We start from the raw sequence: 20,016 nt of genomic DNA on the forward strand, positions 1-20,016 counted from the left end.
AACCCAAACCACAAATTACCCAAGTGCTTTGGACCACCTGCAAAAGTCCCTGTTTGTAAAAACACTCAAACAGCTGCAGCCCCAAAATCAGAGGCACGGCTTAGAGTGACCAGGAGCTGCAGCCCCACATCCTGCACAGTCAGACTCAGCAGGGCTGTTCATTTGCTCTCCTAATCACTGCATGTGACATATGTCCTGCTACAAGGAAAAGCAAAAGCTGCTAACTCCCCATTTTCCTTGGAATTAAGCCCCTAAATTGCTTTTTCATAAGCTCAGCATGACACAGAGAAGGATTAAGCACATGTAGATAATAAGAAAATGTCAAGAACAGCAGGAAACTTTTCTTTTTTTCCTAAATGCAGGTGTTCCAGAGGAGCAGGGGCCAGCCTGGAGCTCTCCAAAATGCATCTCTGGTGATGCCATGGGCTCAGTCACAGGCTCATGGATTCACAGTGTGCCCACCCAGCCTGGCAGGCAGAAAGGGTGGAAACACAAAAAAAAGTGCAGGACAAGGGAAAATCTTCCTGTGCTGTCCTTTCTGAACATTTCCCCTCTGCTGTCCCTTCACCCCTCAGGGTGGTGTCTCCTTGTCAGTGCAGACAGGGCAGAGCAGGGCACTGCTCCTCCTCTCCACACACAGTTTCTGTCACTCCAGCCCTGAGCTGATGGGCTCCTTAGTTATGGCCACATCAAACATCTTTTTTTCCTTTCTTTTTTTTTTTCTTTTTCTTTTTTTTTTTCCCTTTCCTTTCTTTCCTTCATTTTTCCCCCTTTTCTCCCTTCTTTTTTTTTTCCTTTTCCACCCTTTGTTTACTTTTCCTTTTTTTTCTTTTCTTTTTTCCCTTTATTTTTTCCTTTCTTTTTTCCTTTCTTTTTTTCCTCTTTTTTCTTTCTTTTTCCCTTTCTTTTTTTCCTTTATTGTTTCCCTTTCTTTTTTCTTTCTTTTTTCCCTTCATTTTTTTCCTTTCTTTTTTTCCCTTTCTTTGTTTTCCTTTCTTTTTTCCCTTTATTGTTTCCCTTTCTTTTTTCTTTCTTTTTTCCCTTTATTTTTTCCTTTCTTTTCTTCCTTTCTTTTTTTCCCTTTATTTTTTTCCTTTCTTTTTTCCCTTTCTTTTTTCCCTTTATTTTTTTCCCTTCTTTTTTTTCCCTTTCTTTTTTCCCTTTCTTTTTTCCTTTCTTTTATCATTTTTTTCCTTTCTTTTTTTTTTTCCTTTTTTCCCCCTCCTTTTCTTACTTTCTTTTTTCTTTCTTTTTTCCCTCTCTTTTTTTTTTCTTTTTCTTTTTTTGTTTTGTTTTGTTTTTATTTTTGTTTTGGTATTTTTTATGTTTGATTGGTTGTTTGGCTTTTGGTTTTTTTGTTTGTTTTGTTTTTATTTTGATTATTTTTTATCTCTTTGGTTTTTCTCTCATTTTTTTCTGTGTTGGGAGGGGGTTTTGCTTTCTCAGGTCCTCCCAGACCTGCTGTGATGGGATCTGCATGGAAAAGAAGAGGTCTGAGGGTTTGTTTCTCCACAATATTTTATGTCCAGGCAGTGACTCTGTCACAGACCCAGGACAGGAGCCCCTAAGCCATCAATTAGACACCAGATAGAAAAGGAGCATTACTGTTATGGATTTGCAAATCCTACTACATGTCCTGGCTTATGCTCTGTCATTATGTTACTAATACCCATTTAGCTGATTGACCCTGTGACTCCAGCAGCAGATTGAATTTTCTTTGTAAAAGGTTGGGCTGGTTTTTATTTACCACTTTGGGTTTTAATAAGGAGAGAATTCAGAATAAGGAAAAGAAAAAAAAAAAAAAAAAAAAAAAAGGTGTGTGGTAAAAATAAGTGAAGTTATGAATTTTCTAGAGAAGGAGAAATGAGATTAATCTAGAATGTAACATCTCACTCTAAGCCCAATGAAATGCCATTTACCATATCTACAGATATATGCATACAACTATTCTCAAGGCCATGGCCAACATGGCCTAAACACTGGCACAGCTAAAATGAGCAAAGAAACATTTTTCCCAGCAATAAAAGAAAAACCATAGTCAAAAAAAGAGAAACTTTAAAATATAAATTGGTTAAAATTCAGTTTCTGAGCAAGTTTCACATCCTTGCCCCCTGGTGCTGTGAGGCAATTTCAGGAGAGCCACCAGACCCACAGTAACTCCTTAACTCACTCCTTCAGAGGCAAATCTGCCCCATTTCCTCCTCTGAATCCTATTTTCTATACCACAGAGAGTGATTTCCTGGTGGTTAACCACAGTCCCAGCAGATTTTGTAAACACAACTTACACACAGCCACTCTCCAGGGGCAGAGCACAGGCACAGGGGGAGTTCTGCAGGCAACACTCATCCATTTAATAGTTGCATCTTTATTTTTACAGGAAAAGAACAAAAATTCATGGGCCTCATCCACTCAGAAAAGTGTTCCCAGCTCAGGTACAGAAGTGTCACCTTGGGTGAGGAAATTTAAATAATCCATTATCAAAATGATCCAGACAGGTGTCCTTGGGTTCTTCCTCTGCCCCTACCCAGACCCCTAAAGGAGAATCAAGATCATGGCAAGAGGGAAGGCCTTTGTGGCACAGGAATCTTTTGAACCAGAAGGATGCATCTTCCTCCTTATTAAAATAAAAAAAAATAAAATTAAGAGCCATTAGCTCTTCATGTACCTTGATCTCATCCTCCCACCATGAGCTCTTGGTCATAACACCTGTTTTGAAAAGCCAAAAAAGCATCCTCAGACCAAAATGCAATTTTGCTCTCAAAACCAGCAAAAAGTTTGTCTTGGAGTGACTCAAACTGAAGCAGTTTGGCAGGAGGTGTCGCTGCTCTGGTAATATCACAGGAAATAAGTGCTGCAACCGAGGAGTCAAAAAGAAATATATTCCCAGGAACTTTAGCCAAGCTAAGGAAGCTTGCTTCTATTTTAAAATATCAGCTTGCTTTGCCAAGCCACCTGCAAAATTCTCTGGATGAATCCTGGCCCTTCAACACCCACAGAAATGTTTGGTTTGGGTATTTAGTAAGGGCAGGTCCTTTTTCCAGGATGGAGGGAGCTGCTGCAGTGGGGGCTGGAGCTCAGGGACACTGTGCAGGACAGCACTGCAGGTGCTCTGTGTCCTTTTCAGGAGCATATTTGGACACTTCTGGCTCAATCCACTTGCACCAGTGATGCAAACACACCTGGCAGGCAGCCAGCCAAGGGCATCCTCTCTCACAGGCACTGCCCTGGGGCTTTCCCTCCTCCTCTCTCATCCTGGCAGCATTCTTTCCCAAACATTCAGCCTAAAAGCCTTCTCCTCCTGTCTCTGTCCTCCCTTCACCTGCTGAGTGCCAACCATCCCTCTCTGGATTTCTCTCCAATGCTAATTTTAATGCTCCCTCTGTTCCTACAATACCCTATGTTCCTTTTATCACTGATGCTAATGGGCATATTTAACTTATTTCAGAATGGCCTCATGAATCAGCAATTTTATCCTACTTGGTCTATTCCAAACCTCAGATCTGAGCACAAATAAGCAACTGTCCACAATGGGATGAATCAGAGCAACCTGACCCTGTGTAAACCATATGCTTCATTGTGTTGAACAGGAATAAAATCCAATCCAATTCCTGTTATCTTCATAAACAAAGCAATAAGGAAATTTCTTCCTTTTGTCTTGTTGCCACTGCCATGACTCCAAAAGTCCAGTTCTCTGAGAAGCAATAAGGAAATTTCTTCCTTATATTCTTGTTGCCACTACCAGGACTCCAAAAGTCCAGTCTCTGAGTTTTTTCTTCAAAAATTCTGTGCCCCCAAACCAAATTATTTATTGGACCCTCATTCACAAGTAGTGCTGCTTGTTGGTTTTCCTCATCTTAATGCAAAAGAGAAAGAAAACTGAAAATGGTATTTCAGACAGAAGTCTAAATGAGGATCTTGCTCTTCTCCCTTGGAAACAGTCTCAAGACACATGAAAGAAGAAGTAAAATAGCACTGAAGAGAAGTGATAATTATGCAGGTTGTAAAAAAAACCATTCAAAATGAGAAAAAATGCCAATAAAGCTATTCCAATATCACTCCTAAATCTTTGACTGCTGCTCAGTCCTGATGAAACCACTGTAGGATGAGGACCTGTCAGGACTGTGCCTTGCAGGTGGTTTTTTCCCCGTATTTTAAGCTGGGGGGGCTCTTGGAGCAGGTGAGCCTGGTGCTCATGCTTTGCCCTTTTGTTTCCTGCTGCCTCTTGGCACAATCATTTTTTGGTGTTTGGAACTTTATACTCCTCTAACAGTTGAACTAAGTCTTTGCATTCACGTGTCTGTTAAATCAGCAAGTCTGGTACTTTGGGAGGAAAAGTCTTTCTGGGCAAAGGAGCACAAATCCAACCGTGGGACCATCAAATCCTTTGTCAATAACTGCTTGGCTTTAAAAGTGCTGATCATACACAGAAATGTTTGTGGGATCAGGTCCAGTGGCTGCTTTTTTAATTACTTACCTGTGCCTCGTGGATCTTCTTTTTTTTTTTTTTTTTTTTTTTCTCCAGCATTTTATCCAAGCTCCCAGCAGGACAGCAAGGAGAAGGCTGGATTTGTTAGGCTTTGTCCTAACTGATCCTGGGCTTTATGTGGGGCTCCAAAATGAATCAGCCATTAAATCTGGGGAGTGAGATTAGTCATTACCCATTAGCACCCCCAAAATCCGCCTGCCCTGGTGGCAATGGCCGCGATCCCAAAGCGGGGTCACACCTGCACTCCCTCTCCTCCGCCTCTCCCCACCGCAGAGTTTGGGAAAGTCGGGGAGGCACATCCAGGAGGAGGGAAGGGAGCCAGTCCCGGCTCTCGGTCCTACCTGGAGCTGGAGAAAGGAGCGGGCACCTCTTCAGCCCGGGATGCTCCCGCAGCGCATCCTGCGCGGCTCTTCCCCCCGGGATCGCCGCTGCCTCTGTCCCCGTGTCCCTGTCCCCAGCCAGGGGCTCATCCCCCGCAGCCAGAAGCGAAGGAAGGCGGCGATGCGGCAGCGGTAACCTGAACTCCCTGCCTGCCTCTTCCCTCTCTCCTCCCTCCCTCCCTCCCTCTCTCCCTCCCTCCGTCCCTCCCTCCCTCTCAGACCCGCTGAACCCTGCGGCTCCATCGCCAGGTTAGGAGCTGGCTGTTAATTTTTAGGAGCTGGCTGTGAATTTTTAGGAGCTGGCTGTGAATGTTTTTATTTGGGGTATTTTGGATGGGAAGAGGGGAAGGCAGCATCCTCCAGGAGCAGGAGCTGGAATTGGTGTCAGCCCTTGCCGGAGCTGGGAAAGTTCGGCTGGGCGCTGCCAAATACCAACAGCACAGCCTTGGTTTGTTCCGTGGGACAGAAATCCCGCTCTGCTCAAAAACCTGCGCTCAGGCACCCTCGGAGGGGTTTTTCCTGAATGACAACCCCGGGAAAAGGGGGAAAAAAGTGGAACGAACCTTTCGGGCAGCCGCGTCGCTGGGGTGACAGCATCCCTCTCCTCCCGGGATGTTGGGGTGACAGCATCCCTCACATCCCGGGATGTCGGGGTGACAGCATCCCTCCCTGCCCGGGATGTCGGGGTGACAGCATCCCTCACATCCCGGGATGTCGGGGTGACAGCATCCCTCTCCTCCCGGGATGTCGGGGTGACAGCATCCCTCTCCTCCCGGGATGTCGGGGTGACAGCATCCCTCACATCCCGGGATGTCGGGGTGACAGCACCCCACAGATCCCGGGATGTCGGGGTGACAGCATCCCTCTCCTCCCGGGATGTCGGGGTGACAGCATTCCTCACATTCCGGGATGTCGGGGTGACAGCATCCCACAGATCCCGGGATGTCGGGGTGACAGCATCCCTCTCCTCCCGGGATGTCGGGGTGACAGCATCCCTCACATTCCGGGATGTCGGGGTGACAGCATCCCTCACATTCCGGGATGTCGGGGTGACAGCATGCCTTCCCAACCCTCCCCTTCCCCTGAACCTCCAAATCTGCTTTACCCGGAGCTGTCCGGGCTCAGCCAAACCCTCAGCCAAACCTTTGCTTCAGGGCAAGTTACGAGTCCAGCCGGGACTCCCGATCCCTTCCCAGGGCTACTCCCAACACTTGGAGCACGTGGAGAACTGCAGCGCTTTTACCTTTATGAACTGTCCCCTGGTGACAGCAACCAGCGACAGCTTCTCACCACAATTATTGTAGCAAATGGCTCCGGGGGAAAGACATTTCTCCTCTAAACGCTGCAAGCTCCAGCAGGAAAAAAAAAAAAAAATAATATAAACTCCCAGACAAACGTTACGGATAAAGCAGCACATTTAATACCAAAATACCCAGGGATGATCCAGGGCACTTTGAATTTCTAGCGAGAAAATATTCGCTTTGATTTGTCATTGTCATTTTTTTTAAACAGGTTGCTAGAGCGCAGCGTAAGAAAACACGAGACAAATCAATCACTGGCAGCTCCCTTTCTCCTCCCCCTCCACTCCAAGGCTGGAGATGGAGAGATGTAGTTAAGGAGACAAAATGCTGTTTGCTTCTTGTACTTTGCAGGACAAATACAAGTGAGAAGAGAGGTCCTGATCCACTTCCAGATTTGCTGCAAAAGGGACTGCCCCAAAAGCTTTTTTTTTTTTTTTTTTTTATTATTCAGAAAAAACACTCCCGGGTAGCTTTAGTTTCCTGTAATGAGGAAAGATTAGCTAAGGCATCTAAGAATGCCCGTGCCTCCCTCTGCATGTATGACTCTCCTTTGTACTCCGAGTTCCTAAAAAAACCTTACTGTTAGTTTTGGGAAAGTGCTAACACTTCCTTTGTCACAGTCTGACCTACAAAGTCCGACAGCTGCTGAACACACAGAAGCTTTTGCATGCAAATGATCTGCCCTCCACCTGTAAACGGGGCATTTTCCCATGGAAATCAGGAAAACAATTTTGGGGCTGGGGCCCCAAATCGCTGCTGAACATCACACTGCTCAGGGCAGCCCTAAAATAAGAATAAAGGAATCACAGAATGGGTTGGGTTGGAAAATACCTTAAAGATCACTCATCCCACCCCTGCCATGGCAGGGACACCTCCCACTGTCCCAGGCTGATCCAAACCCAGTGTCCAGCCTGGAACTGAACATTCCAGGGATCCAGGGGCAGCCACAGCTGCTCTGGGAATTCCATCCCAGCCCCTGCCCACCCTGCCAGGGAACAATTTCCTTCTCATATCCGTTCTAACCCTGCCCTCCTTGTCCTGTGGAAACTCCCTCTCCAACTGCCGTGTAACACATTAACCGAGAGGGGCTCAAAGGTCTCTCTGCAGCCTTCTCTTCTCCAGGTGAACAATCCCAGCTCCCTCAGCCTGTCTCTGTGGGCTCTCAGAGGTGCTCCATCCCTCATCCTCCTGCCCCTGCTCTGTTCTCATTCCACAGCTCCACATCTTTCTGGTGCTGGGCACCACAGCTGGATGCAGCACTGCAGGTGGGGCTCACAGGGGGACAATGCATTGCCAACCCATAAAAAGCAGTTTCCACTCCCTCCAGCCAGGCCAGCCACCTCCAGGTCACTGCTCCCAGCCTGCTCTGTGAGTTTTAGCAATTTTAGTTTTTAGGCTGCCCAGCTGTCAGCAAAGGCAGGGAGGCTCCAGGGCACTCAGCCTCAAAGCACTCACTGCAGATTACACAGCCCAGGATCTGGGAGGGGCACAAGGGGATGGAAAATAAACTCTGGAATATCAAACCTTTGTGCTGGGGAAAAACAATCACCCAACCAGCACAATCCACTCCTCTGTGCCTCTGATCCAGGGCTGTGTTTGCTGTGAGTCCACCCCTACCCCAGCATTTCAGCAGGGTAATGCACACATGTGCCTGCATTTCACCAGCAGTAAATCCAAGCCAACATATATCCACATGGAGTCAGGCCTCAAAGAGTGAGTCAGGGCCTAAATCAGTGTTGCAATTGAACTAAAATAATCTAAGCCTGCTCTAAATGCACACAGCTTTAACCTGTCACATCAAATGAAAATTATATACTTAAACTGTAATCTTCCTGTTCCCTTAGTCATCAAAAGAGGCCAGATCAAATTAAAAAAAAAAAAAAAAAAAAAAAAAAAAGAGCGTGGATGCTGTTCAGAGGAGGAGGTGGGGCTTGTGCAGCAGGATATTCACAGAATCATTGAGGCTGGAAAAGCCCTCCCAGCCCATGGAGTCCCAGCTGTGCCCATCCCCACCTTGTCCCCAGCCCAGGTCCAGGTGACACCTGCAGGGATGGGCATTGCAAACCTCCCTGGGCAGCCCCTGACAATGTCTAATCACTCCTTCAGTGGAGAAATTCTTCCTGATGTTCAACCTGAGCCTCCCCTGCAAAGCTTGAGTCTGTTCCCTCTCCTCTTGTCATTTGGGAGCAGAGGCCACCTGGCTGACCCTCCTGTCAGGGTCCCCTCTGAGCCTCCTTTTTTCCAGGCTAAAAATCCCCATAAGCCCCTCCTCATATGATTTAAAATTCTGCTTGAACCAAGGGGTGTTTCTTCCTTCCAAGCCCCAAACTCAGCACTCCCACCCATTCTTCAAGCACAAAACCAGCAGCTGGTTCATCACTGGCTCTGTGTTTTCATCTCCTCTGACAGGTCTGGGTGCACATGGCCTGCCCAAGTGACAGAAAACATTTCCCCACCTGAGTTTGTCAGAGCAAGAGGCAGGCAGGGATGAGGTCAGGCTGCAAGCACCCACCAAAAATGCCATTGCTTGGCTGGGGTTGAGGTTTGCTGCGTTTTGTTTTTTTCCTCCAGGATGAAAAATGAGAGCAGGAGCTCTGTCCTTGGGGTTCTCTGATAAGGCAGCTGTGGGGGCAGGCTCAGGAGCCCCTGCTGATGGAGAGGGTCACTGATTTACACTCTGCCACTTGCTGTAGGAATGGGATGTTTTGGTGGCTTCACTGCCTGACTGAGCTGGAAGCTTTCAGGATATTCACTCTAATGCAAAATCAAACCCAGTTTTCATGTAGAGCTTTTAAAGATTTTTTTTCCTACAGAAATCTACAGATTTATTTCAGTCAGGAGGAGGAGTTTTGTTGAAATAACAGCCTCAGCCTTTCAATGGGTGCAGTTTATGTTGCAAAGACACAACAGCAGCACAGATCAATCTATTATGAGGAAATTTGTTCCCCATAAAACCTACTTGTGAAGCAGCAAAATGGTTTCTACCCTCAGATTTACAGGATTATAATTCTGATGCAAAATTGATGGGTTTTGCCCAGAGCAGCTGTGGCTGCCCAATGCCTGGAAGTGTCTAAGGCCAGGTTGGAGCAACCAGGGATAGTGGAAGGTGTTCCTGCCCATGGCAGAGGGTGGAATGAGATGGATTTTAAGGTCCCCTCCAACCCAAACCATTCTGTGACTCTGTGGTTCTGAACCCACACCTTTGGCACACCAGGCACCTCACTATGGATGATTTAAATGATTTAAATTCACTGATTTTATAACAGCACCTCTGCCACGGTGGGGTTGAACAGTGCTCACTTAATTAGATCAAAATCTGTAAAATTCTTCTACATCTTGTGCAAACAAGGCCTAAATACCTCTCAGCATCAGCATCAGCAGGTAAGTGGGCAGCCAGGGCTGGGTGCTATCCCCAGCTGCCTCCTGTACCCATCAGTGCTCCTGGGGCTGCCTCCTGTCCTACTTTAGTCCCTCAGAGCACAGAAAGGATTTTCCTGCTGACAGAATCATGTCCAGGCAGGTTTTGAGTATTTCAGAGAAGGAGACTCTTCAGCCTCTCTGGGCAGCCTCTTCCAATGGTTTGTCACCACAATAGGTAAGTTTTTCTTCATATTCAGATGAAAATATGTGTGTTGCAGTTTTTGCCTTGTCCTGCTGCTGGGCACCACTGAAAAGTCTGGGTGTAGCCCTGGCCAGGCTCTTGCACTGCCCAAAGTGCATCCTTTCCATAAATATCTGTTTTATCCCTTTTGCTCTGTCCAGTCTCTGTTCCAGCTCAGCCTTTCCAGGCAACAGCTCCATCCCCTTGGCACCTGCCTGTAAAATATTTGAGTGCATTGATAAGGTCATGGAATCCCAGAATGGTTTGGGTTAGAAAGGACATAAAAGCCCATCCAGTGCCACCCCTGCCATGGCAGGGACACCTTCTATTACTCCAGGTTGTTCCAAGCCCCAGTGTCCAACCTGGAACTGAACATTCCAGGGATCCAGGGGCAGCCACAGCTGCTCTGGGAATTCCATCCCAGCCCCTCCTCACCCTCCCAGGGCACAATTGCTGCCCAGTCTCCTTCCTGAGGATGCCAAAGCCATCTCAGCACCAAGAAGAGCAGGGTGAGCCCTGGCTCTGCCTGGCTTCCAGCTCTCCCTGCCCTCTGAGGATGGAGCAGCCAGGGCTCTGTGTGTCAGCCCATCCTCATCCTCCTGCTGGCCAGGCTCAAGGTTTGGCTCAGCCATGCCCTGCAGAGAGCAGCAGCTCCCTCCTGACCCCTCACCAGGCTGAGCTGATCACATCCCCTGTCCTGTGCTGCTTTCCAAGTGCCCTGAACTCTTCCCTCCCCTTCCATGCCCCTCCTGGAGCTCGAGGCCAGCACCTGGCAGTGCAGCTGGGATGGAAGAGTGGCTTTCACTCAGGTGCCACCAGACCCTCCCACAGCCCTCCTTCTGCTGCAGGGGGATTAGACCTGGAGCCATTTCAGCTCCAACTAAAGCTTGTGGCTTTTCAATAATCAGTGCTGATGCCTGGAGAGGCTGTCTGGAACAGAGGCTAGACAGAGTTAATAATAAAGTTGGGATTTATTAAAAGGCCTTTAAAGGATTCACCTTGGGCAGTGCAAGAGCCTGGTTGTGCCTCTTCCCAGGATGGATCTCAGTCAGGAGTTTTCACACTTTTATAAGCTTTGGTCCATTTCTATGTTGGGGTTCATTGTCCAATCCCAGCTCCAGGTTCTGCAGTCCCACCCTCCCAGATTCTCTCCTCCATTCTCTCTGTTTGCACTTTTTGGGGCTGAAGCTGCAGCGTGTCCTTGGTTCTGGGGCTGGACAAGGATTGTTTTGTGTGACTGAGCTGGGAGGAGAACTTGCAACACTCTATATGGAGTTCAGAGTTATATCCTAATACTATACTGAATCTGGAAAATATGAAAGCCAAAACTTAAGCCATCAGGGCAGGTTAAGAAATGTTTGGGCCACCAGAAAGGTGCAGCACAATTTTGTCCTCACTCCCTGTGGTGTTGGGAGCCCTCCTGGAAGGAGCCTTTGGCATTTCTGTGTGACAAACAGCCTGGAGGGACAGGGGCTGGACACAGCTGAGGGTGTCCCTGTCTGCCCTGGCACCAGTGTCCCCCTGAGCCCCCAGGACTGCCCTTGCAATGATGGTAATCAAATCACATGCTCCAGGGATTCTGCCTGAAGGAATAAGAAAAGCAGATTTATTTTTTTGTCCCTGCCCACTGCACAATTAACTGGGAGTTTGTGAAGGCTTTCCATGTGTTTGTGGATTTTTAAGCCTTGTCTGTTCATTTTGAAGAAAAATAATAAGAAAAATGGAAAAAGGAGAGGAGAGGAGAGGAGAGGAGAGGAGAGGAGAGGAGAGGAGAGGAGAGGAGAGGAGAGGAGAGGAGAGGAGAGGAGAGGAGAGGAGAGGAGAGGAGAGGAGAGGAGAGGAGAGGAGAGGAGAGGAGAGGAGAGGAGAGGAGAGGAGAGGAGAGGAGAGGAGAGGAGAGGAGAGGAGAGGAGAGGAGAGGAGAGGAGAGGAGAGGAGAGGAGAGGAGAAATGGACAAATAGGGGAAAAGGAAAGGGAAAAGGAAAATTGGAAAAATGGAAAGGGGAAAAGGGAAATAGGTAAAGGAAAGGGGGGAAAGTGAAAATGAAAAAGAAAAGAAGAAAGGAGGAAGGGGAAAGGGGAAAGGGGAAAAGGAAAAGGAAAAGGGAAAAGGGAAAGTGGAAAAGGGAAAGAAGGAAGGGGAAAGGGGAAAAGGGAAACAAAGGAAAAAATGGAAAGGGGGAAAAGGGAAGAAGTTAAAGGGAGAAAGGGAAAAAGGGAAATAAGGGAAAAGGGAAGAAGGGAAAGGGTCAGCAGTGAGGCAGTGATGAAAAGGCCAGGGGAGGTCAGGGCTCAGCCTGAGCTGTGCAGCTCAGAGGATGGAGCCAGGCTGGGATCAGCACGGAGCAATCTGTGCCTGCAGCAGAGACTCTGCCCTGGGGAAGGCAGAGCTGCCCTCCCCTAACTCCTGCCAGGCTGTGACCCCAGACACAGCCCCTGAAACCCGGGTTCAATAGAACTGCCCCTCCTGCCCTCCCAGCCCCACCTGCCTGCAAATGTTCCTCAGCTGGGCTGATCTAAGCAGGTTTCTGCATGAGATACAGGTTTTGATGGAGCCTGATTGAAGTGCCAAAAAATGTTCACTCAGTTGTGGCTCTGACAAATGGATCCTTCTCAGCTGCTGAGTTTAATGAGTTTTTTTTATTTTTTTTTTTTTTTATTTTTTTTTTAAATTTATTATCAGCCTGTTCATGTTCTGGGCCAGCAAGGGAGTAAAAGCCAAGGGGAAGGCATCCAAATGGAATATTTTTTGATCTGGTTCAAAACAAGGGCTTGTCAAGAGGGAAGTTTCAGGTCATTTGGGTTGAAACCAAGCATACCAAAGCTTCCAAATTTAAAAAACAAAGCCCACCCTGCTCTGCACATGTCCTGCAGAGCCCTGTGTAGAGCAGAAGTCTCCAAATCCAGCTGATTTCATCTGCTGCTGGGCACAGCATTGGAATAAAATGGGATGCAGAGGAAAGAACTACCTTCAAAGAAATTCAAAAAACTTCTTCTAAAAGTTCAACAGAAATGAAATATTTTTGATATTGTGACTCTTTGAAATGTTTCAAGATAAATTCCAAGGAATGAAAGGTGTTTTTCACAAGAGAAAAAAATGCCATTCGGTGGACATTTATTTCTTATTTATATTCTCATTTATATGCTTATTTATATTTTTATTTATATTCTTATTTATATTTGTATTACTTAAGTTTATATCCTTATTCTATTTCTTAGATCTGGAACTGATCTACAACATATTGCCATGTCAGCATCTGAAATAAAATTATAACTCCTTTACCCTGTTTTTTTAGGGGAAACCATGTTTGTCAGTAGTTTGTCAGTACTTGCTCTACCACACTATTTTCTATTCCCTCAAAGCATTTTTTGCAGTGGTTTTGTAAATTGAGTAATACCCCTGACTCCACAAATACTTATCAATTCTTTTTAAATACTTATACATCAAAAACAACCATTTTCTTTTCTGTGTTGGGTTTTGGATTTGGCTTTTTTTCCAGGTGGATGACAGAGGGTATTAGTCCACCACATGCCCATCTTCTCCATGATCTCCTGGGTATTTAACCCACACCTGACATCTACTCTGAGGGTTTGTCAGGGACCTGAGGGATCCCCTGGATGAGGATCCAGGCTGGAGCAGGGGATGTGACCCTGAGAGAGGGGAGAGGAGCCCTGGGAGCTGCAGTGCTGAAACCCCCCCAGGTGCCTTTGCTGTGTCCTCCACCTCCAAAAAGAGCCCTGGAATCACTGAGGCTGCAAAACACCCCCAAGATCATCCAGCCCAAACTTTGGTCCCCACCTTGTCCCAGCCCAGAGCTCTGAGTGCCACCTCCAGGTGCCACCTGCAGGGATGGGCACTGCAAACCTCCCTGGGCAGTTCCAACCCCTGAGCTCCCTTTCCATGGGGAAATTCCTGCTGCTGTCACCCTGAGCCTGCCCTGCCCAGCCTGAGGCCGTTCCCTCTCCTCCTGTCCCTGTTCCTGGAGCAGAGCCCGACCCCCCTCCCTGCCCCTCCTGTCAGGGAGTTGTGCAGAGCCACAAGGTCCCCCCTGAGCCTCCTTTTCTCCAGCCTGAGCCCCTTCCCAGCTCCCTCAGCCCCTTCCCCAGCTCTGGCCCTGCCCTGGACACCTCCAGCCCCTCCAGGGCTCTCCTGCAGGAGCCACAGCTGGACACAGCCCTCGAGGGGCTCTCAGTGCCAGCACAGAGGGACAATCCCTGCCCTGCTCCTGCTGGACACACAATTCCTGAGCCAGCCCAGCTGCCAGGGGCCTCCTGCCCACCTGGGCACCCCTGGGCTCGTGTCCAGCCCTGGCACCAGCACCCCCAGGGATTTTCCAGCCCCTCTGCCCAGCCTGCAGCTCCAGTGGGTTTTTGTGACCAACATTCCCTCTATGAAGAATTTTGGCTCTGGAGAGGATCTCCCTCATTTCACCTGGGCTGGTGCTTTCATCCCTCCCCCTGCATGGGGGGACACCCTGAGTATATTCAAGAGTCCCTCAATAAAATAAAAGGCTGATGGAGCAGACCCTGCTCAAACACCAATCTTTGCTCCCTGCCCCTTCACAGAGTTCAGGTCTTCTTGCAGCCAAGCTGGCCACAGCTTTTGTGTCCTACTTCATCCCTCTTGCACTCTGCCCCATGAAATATCAGCTCCAAGGTGTCCACCACAAGGGCAGTGTCCAGCTGAGTGTTTAGAGATTTATTTCTGAGGGCTTCCTTGCCAGCTGACTTTAACAAATGGCATTTTTTAAATGTGAAAAACGATTCTCAAGTGAAAGAATGGGAGGAAATGGCCTCAAGTTGTGGCAGGGGAAGTTCAGATTAGATATAAGAGAAAAACTTTTTTGCCTGAAGAGTGGTCAGGCATTGGAATGAGCTGCCCAGGGAGGTGGTGGAGCTGCCAGCTCTGGGAGTGTTCAAGAGGTGTCTGAATGTGGCACTTGGGGACGTGGTTCAGGGGTGATTTTGGTGGTTCTGAGTTGATAGTGAGACTGGATGATTCTGAAGGTCTCTTCCAACCTCAATGATTCTGTGATTCTATCAAAAGAATATTAAAAAAAAAAAAAAACAACTCTGCTGACAGTACAACTTGCTCTGCTTATAAGCATTTCTCTAGTTGATATTCCCACTGTCAACCCCCTTTTTTTCAGGAGATCAAGTCCATGACCCACCCAGATCAGGGTGTTGTGCTCACCCAGGCAGGGGCTCTCAGCATCCCCTCCAGCTCCTCTTTAGCATGAATCAGGCCAGGAAAACTGGCTGCCCACGAGTCCAGAGCTCAATAATCTTTGTACAGGGCAGTAAAACATAGAGGAGCAGTAAATATACCTGTCCTTGTTTCCTCCTGCCCACTAAACCAGCTCCCTGCTGGCAGGGATTCAGTCAGTGTTGGGCTTTAAATATTAAACATCAAATCTTGAAGTAATTTGAGACTCTGGAGTCTTTTATTGGGTTTGCATGGCTGAGCTTTGACAGCAGGGGCTACAGGAATTAGAAGTTCCCTTCTTGGCATCTTTTCAACACAAAGGGTGACTCCCAGCCCTTGCCTGCAAAGATAGAAGGGAAACTCTTCTTTTTTTTAAAAAAATTCAGGCAAAATATAAGAAGGTCATTGACCTTTGCTTTTGTGGAACATTTCTGTTTTAATCTAACTCCTTTAGAAGAAATGCCTCATACAAAAAGCTCATCCAACTCACAGAAGGAAAAAAAATATAAATAAAAAGACTCCTGCTGGAGTCATAGTTTTTACCAGAAGGCAGATGTTGGGGTTTTCTTTCTGTGAGCAAGCCATGCCACTGAGAAATGCTTCCAGGGATGGGGCATCCAATATTTCTCTAGGAAACCTGTTCTAGTGCCTTCTACTATATCAGTAAAATATTTCTTCCTAATATATAATCTAAATCTACTTTCTGTCAGTGGGAGCCATTCCCTGTGTCTGTCCCTCCATTCCCTGTGTCCTGTCCCTCCATTCCCTGTGTCTGTCCCTCCATTCCCTGTGTCTGTCCCTCCAGCCCTTGGCAATTGTCTCTCTCCATGTTTCCTGCAGCTCCTTCAGGCCCTGCAAGGCCACCCTGAGCTCAGCCCAAAGCTTCTCCTGTGCAGGTGAACAATCCCAGCTGTGCCAGCCTTTCCTCCCAGCAGAGCTGCTCCATCCCTCTGCTCATCCTGCTGCTCCTCTGGGCTCTGCAGCAGCTCCAGCTCCTCCCTGGGCTGGGGCAGGGCTGGGGCAGCTCTGCAGGTGGGGTCACACCTGAGCACAGGGACACAATCCCACAGGTGATGGCCCCAAGCAAGGAAGAACTTCCCAATTTTCTGCTCAATGTCTAACTTAGAAACAAGGAATCCAGCCTGCCAGGGCAGCCACCCTTCAGGAGTGTGTGACCTTCATGTCTGGCATGTGGCTGAGCCCTGCTGCCAGCCTGGGCACCCTGGGCTCTGTCCCTAGCCCCAGAGGCTCCATCACCTCCCAGGGGATTATCCCAGGGTTTCTCAGTCCCTGACTCTGCAGGGATCAGGTGTCTGCCAGGATCTCTGATCCTGAGCTGGAGCAGACACGGTTCCAACACCTCCCTTCAGACAGCAGGCACCAAAATATCTGTGGTTTAACTCTTCCTCTTAGGCAGGAGGTTAATACTGAGGGTTGGAAAGGCAACAAAGATCACCACGGGTTAAAAACACTGCTGAGAGCAGGAGTGCAGAATAATTTGGTCCTGTTCACCCAGTATTTGCTGTCTCTCCTTGCTTTGCATCCCACATTCCTCCTGGCACATGCAGTGCACATCTGCCAAAGAGATGTTATTGCCCCTTCCTCTGGACTAAGTTCCTCCCCCAGCTTTATGTTTTCTCTATTCCTGAGTATGAAATAACTTCTATTATCAACCATTTTTGGGAATTTCCAATTCGGAAATGTTGCTGCTCTGCACCAGCCAAGCTCCTGTTGCCTCCTTTCACCAACTGGACAGTGCCAGACCTGGATAACTGGAATCCCTTCAGTGTGGATTTAACTTTTTTGGTCAGGATTCAAACTTTGCACAGGACCTGCCCCAAAGGAGGTGCCAGTGCTTTGCAGTGTGACTGGGTGTCCCCCTTACTGCTGAAAATAACTCCTTGGGACATCAACTCATCACATTCCTCTTCACCACGGCTGCATCACATTGCAGCTCCCCACAGCTTGGAGACAAACCTGTGCACACTAAACTCTGCCTCCTGGGCAGTCCTAGGAGAACAGGATCCCAGTTTCTAGCAGGAATTCTCATTAGCCCCCAGAGCAAGTGGTGCTGGGGCTCCATAGCACCAGGTTTTACCTGGTATCTGTACTTGGGGATCCTTCACTTTTTCTGGGATGCTGTCCTGTTTTCCTCCACACTGGCAATGCTCCTCAGCTCTGCCAGTTCCACTCCTTTGGCACAGGCAGCCTGTGCTGGGGCTGAGGTTAAACCTCCACCCTTGGAGTTTTCCTCTGCCCTGGGCATGTCCCTCCTCCTTCCCCAGAATTTCCCCTCTCCCAGTTCTGGGGATCAGCTGGAGGTGATCCCCACCTGGGGGAACACAGATGGATGACTCCCCACCCAAATTTTGGCCCTCCAAGAGCTGCTTCCTCCACCTCCTGTATTTGTCTCTGGATGGGCCACACTGGCAGCTCCCCCAGCACCAGCCCAAGGCTGGCCAGAAGCTAAAATATAATTTTCTTATAGTGATTTATCTGATTAAGACCACACAGATACCAGTGTCCAGCCCATTTCAACTGGGTGCAGCAGAACCCATCATTAAAATCCAGCAAGACTCTAATGCTTATGGAAAAGTACTGGAGCCCAGGGAAAGCCAATATTCCTGCTCCATCACTGACTGCTGGGAATCACTTGTGCAGTGCATGCAAAAACTGTCACCTCCCCAGCCAGAGGGGTGCTGGAGGAAAATGTGCCTGTTTTATTTATTTATTTGGAGCCTATTGTGGAGGTGCTTCACTTTTGTTAAGATAAAATATTAAACAAACAAAAAAATCCCTGTGGTGAGGGGTAAGGGAAACACAAGCTGGGCACCAGGAAAGAAGGCAGCTCATGTGCCTGGTGCTGCCTGGAGAGCTGCAGGACTGCAAATTCTATCAGGGTAATGTGATTTTGAAGGCTAAGGCTGGCAACAGCAGTGCTCAGCACACAGCCCCAGCTGCCTGCAGCCCCACCAGAGCAGGGGGCTGCAAACTGGGACTGGCAGGACAATGGGACCCAGCCAGGATCCCATCCCAGAGCCCAGCAGAGCAGAAATCACCGTGCTTTGAACCAGCCCCACAGCTCAGGGATTCCACAGCCACCCTCACCCTCTCTGTGCACTCGGAGCTCTGATGTGTGCTGGCACCCATCCTGGAATCATGGAATCCTTCAGGATCATTGAGCCCAGCCCTGCCAAGGCCACACTGTGTCCCCCAGTGCCACATCTGCACAGCTTTTAAACCCTGCAGGGATGGTGATTCCAGCCCTGTCCTGGGCAGCTCATCCCAGTGCTCCACAACGCTTTCCTTGAATAAATTTTTCCTCCTATCCCATCTAAAGTTCCTTTGGTGCAACTTGAGGCCACTTCCTTTTGTCCTGTCCCTCGTTACCCATGAGCAGAGCCTGGCCCCACCTGCCTCACCCTCCTGTCAGGGGCTTGTGGAGAGGGGGAAGATCCCTCCTTTGGGATTTGGTTTCTCTTTGATCCACTGAGCTCCACTCTGGTGCTACACAGCCAAGGAGATGTCCTGGTTTGGAGGACAGGTGTCTGCCAATAAAGGCAGGAGCACCTCTTTGAAATGGAGAATGCAAACCACCTCCCTCCAAATTATTATTATAATTGTGAAATTAAGGAGCTCTCAGGCATAGAGATGGGAATTAGGAAGAATAGTTCTTTACTAGGAAAATTAAAATAGCAATGCAGTATTACACAGAACAATCCCAGCCCTGCCAGAGTCAGAATCCAAGCTGACACCCGTCAGTCAGTCAGGGTGTTGGCACAGTCCCATTCCATGGTGGCTGCATCCTCCTGCAGGGGCAGATGTGGTTCAGCTGGAGCAGTGCTCCTGGAGAAGGTGCAGTTTCCTCTGAAGCTCCAGGGATGATGTGCAAAGGTCTGGTTTTCCACTGGATTCCTGAGGAAAGCTGAACCTTTCTTTTTTTTTTTTTTTTTTTTTTCTTTTTTTTTTTTTTTTTTCTTTTATTGGTGATAGAATGCACATTTCTGGCCACATCAACCCAAAAAGTTAAAAAAAAAAAAAAAGTTCTTCTAGGTTCTTGCATTGTTTTGTGCCTCCAGGCTTCTTTATCTGGGGCCAGTTTTCCTGAGGGATTGCACTGCTGAGGAAGGAGAGATGCTAACAGCTTTTTTCCACACCTATCAGCAAAATCCCAACTAGCTGGCAGGAAGGCACTGTGTGTGACATCTTCCTCTACATACATAAGGAAGTGGCCTCTGCAGTCTCAGAAATATGCTCCAAACTTTTTCAGTGAGGGAGGAAACACAAATAAGTTCTGTTCTGCTTGGAAAATGTCACAGAAACACAGAAGCACCAAGGCTGGAGGAGACATTCATGGGCATCCAGTGAGAAAAAAGGAATGAGAGGTGAGCATGTTCTCCTACAGGCTACTTAACAGGAGATTTTGGTGAGAAAGCAGTGAAAATACAGTGTGATAGAGAAGGTTTGATAGCTGTCAGATATCAATATGACAGGGGGGAAAAGAGTTCATTTTTAAAGGGGAATGGACAACTCAGAAGCAAATAATCCTATCAAAGGAAGAAGGTGCAGTTATGCTTTCACCTTTCTATCAGTGCATTGATACTTTGATTTTATTTCCACAAATTCCCTGCAATATTTTCTCCCTTTCATGGGGAAATTAAGATGGAAGGAAGTTAACTAGGTAGTCTGTGGTCAAAAATGGGCTTGGATGAGTTGGTATCAAAACTCAACTTCTCTTAAATCCAGTGACAGAGTTATTCCTCACAAATCAAACATCCTGAAAGAGAAAGGTGCAGTGACACAAAGAAATTGTGGTCTCTAAAGCACTCCCAGGTGTTTTCTCAGAGATTCTTCCTTCATCTCTCCACAGCTCCTTCCTACTTTTATCCCTGGAGGTATTTAGAAGTGAAGATGTGACTCTTAAGGACACTTTTTAGTGGTGGAGTTGGCAGTGTTAAGTTTATGGTTGGATTCAGTGATCTCAGGGGTCTTTTGCAGCCTAAATGATCCCAAATTCTCAGTGACAGAAAGTCATCACCAC

At 47.8% G+C, this 20,016-nt stretch overlaps 1 protein-coding gene across 2 annotated transcripts in view; it reads right to left on the reverse strand.

Moving 5' to 3' along the window:
- Window positions 1-20,016, reverse strand: part of B3GALT5 (beta-1,3-galactosyltransferase 5) — a 33,488-nt gene that overhangs the window by 12,092 nt on the left and 1,380 nt on the right. Inside the window, exon 2 of one of the 2 annotated variants that reach the window (XM_056486288.1) lies at window positions 6,110-6,208. The gene's annotated coding sequence lies outside the window, so the exon portion shown is untranslated. Of the gene's footprint in view, window positions 1-4,827; window positions 5,033-6,109; window positions 6,209-20,016 lie in introns of those variants that run through there. The other variant, XM_056486204.1, reaches the window with a different exon arrangement.

The sequence above is a fragment of the Oenanthe melanoleuca genome, chromosome 1 (genome assembly GCF_029582105.1).
Source record: "Oenanthe melanoleuca isolate GR-GAL-2019-014 chromosome 1, OMel1.0, whole genome shotgun sequence".
Classification (NCBI taxonomy): domain Eukaryota; kingdom Metazoa; phylum Chordata; class Aves; order Passeriformes; family Muscicapidae; genus Oenanthe; species Oenanthe melanoleuca.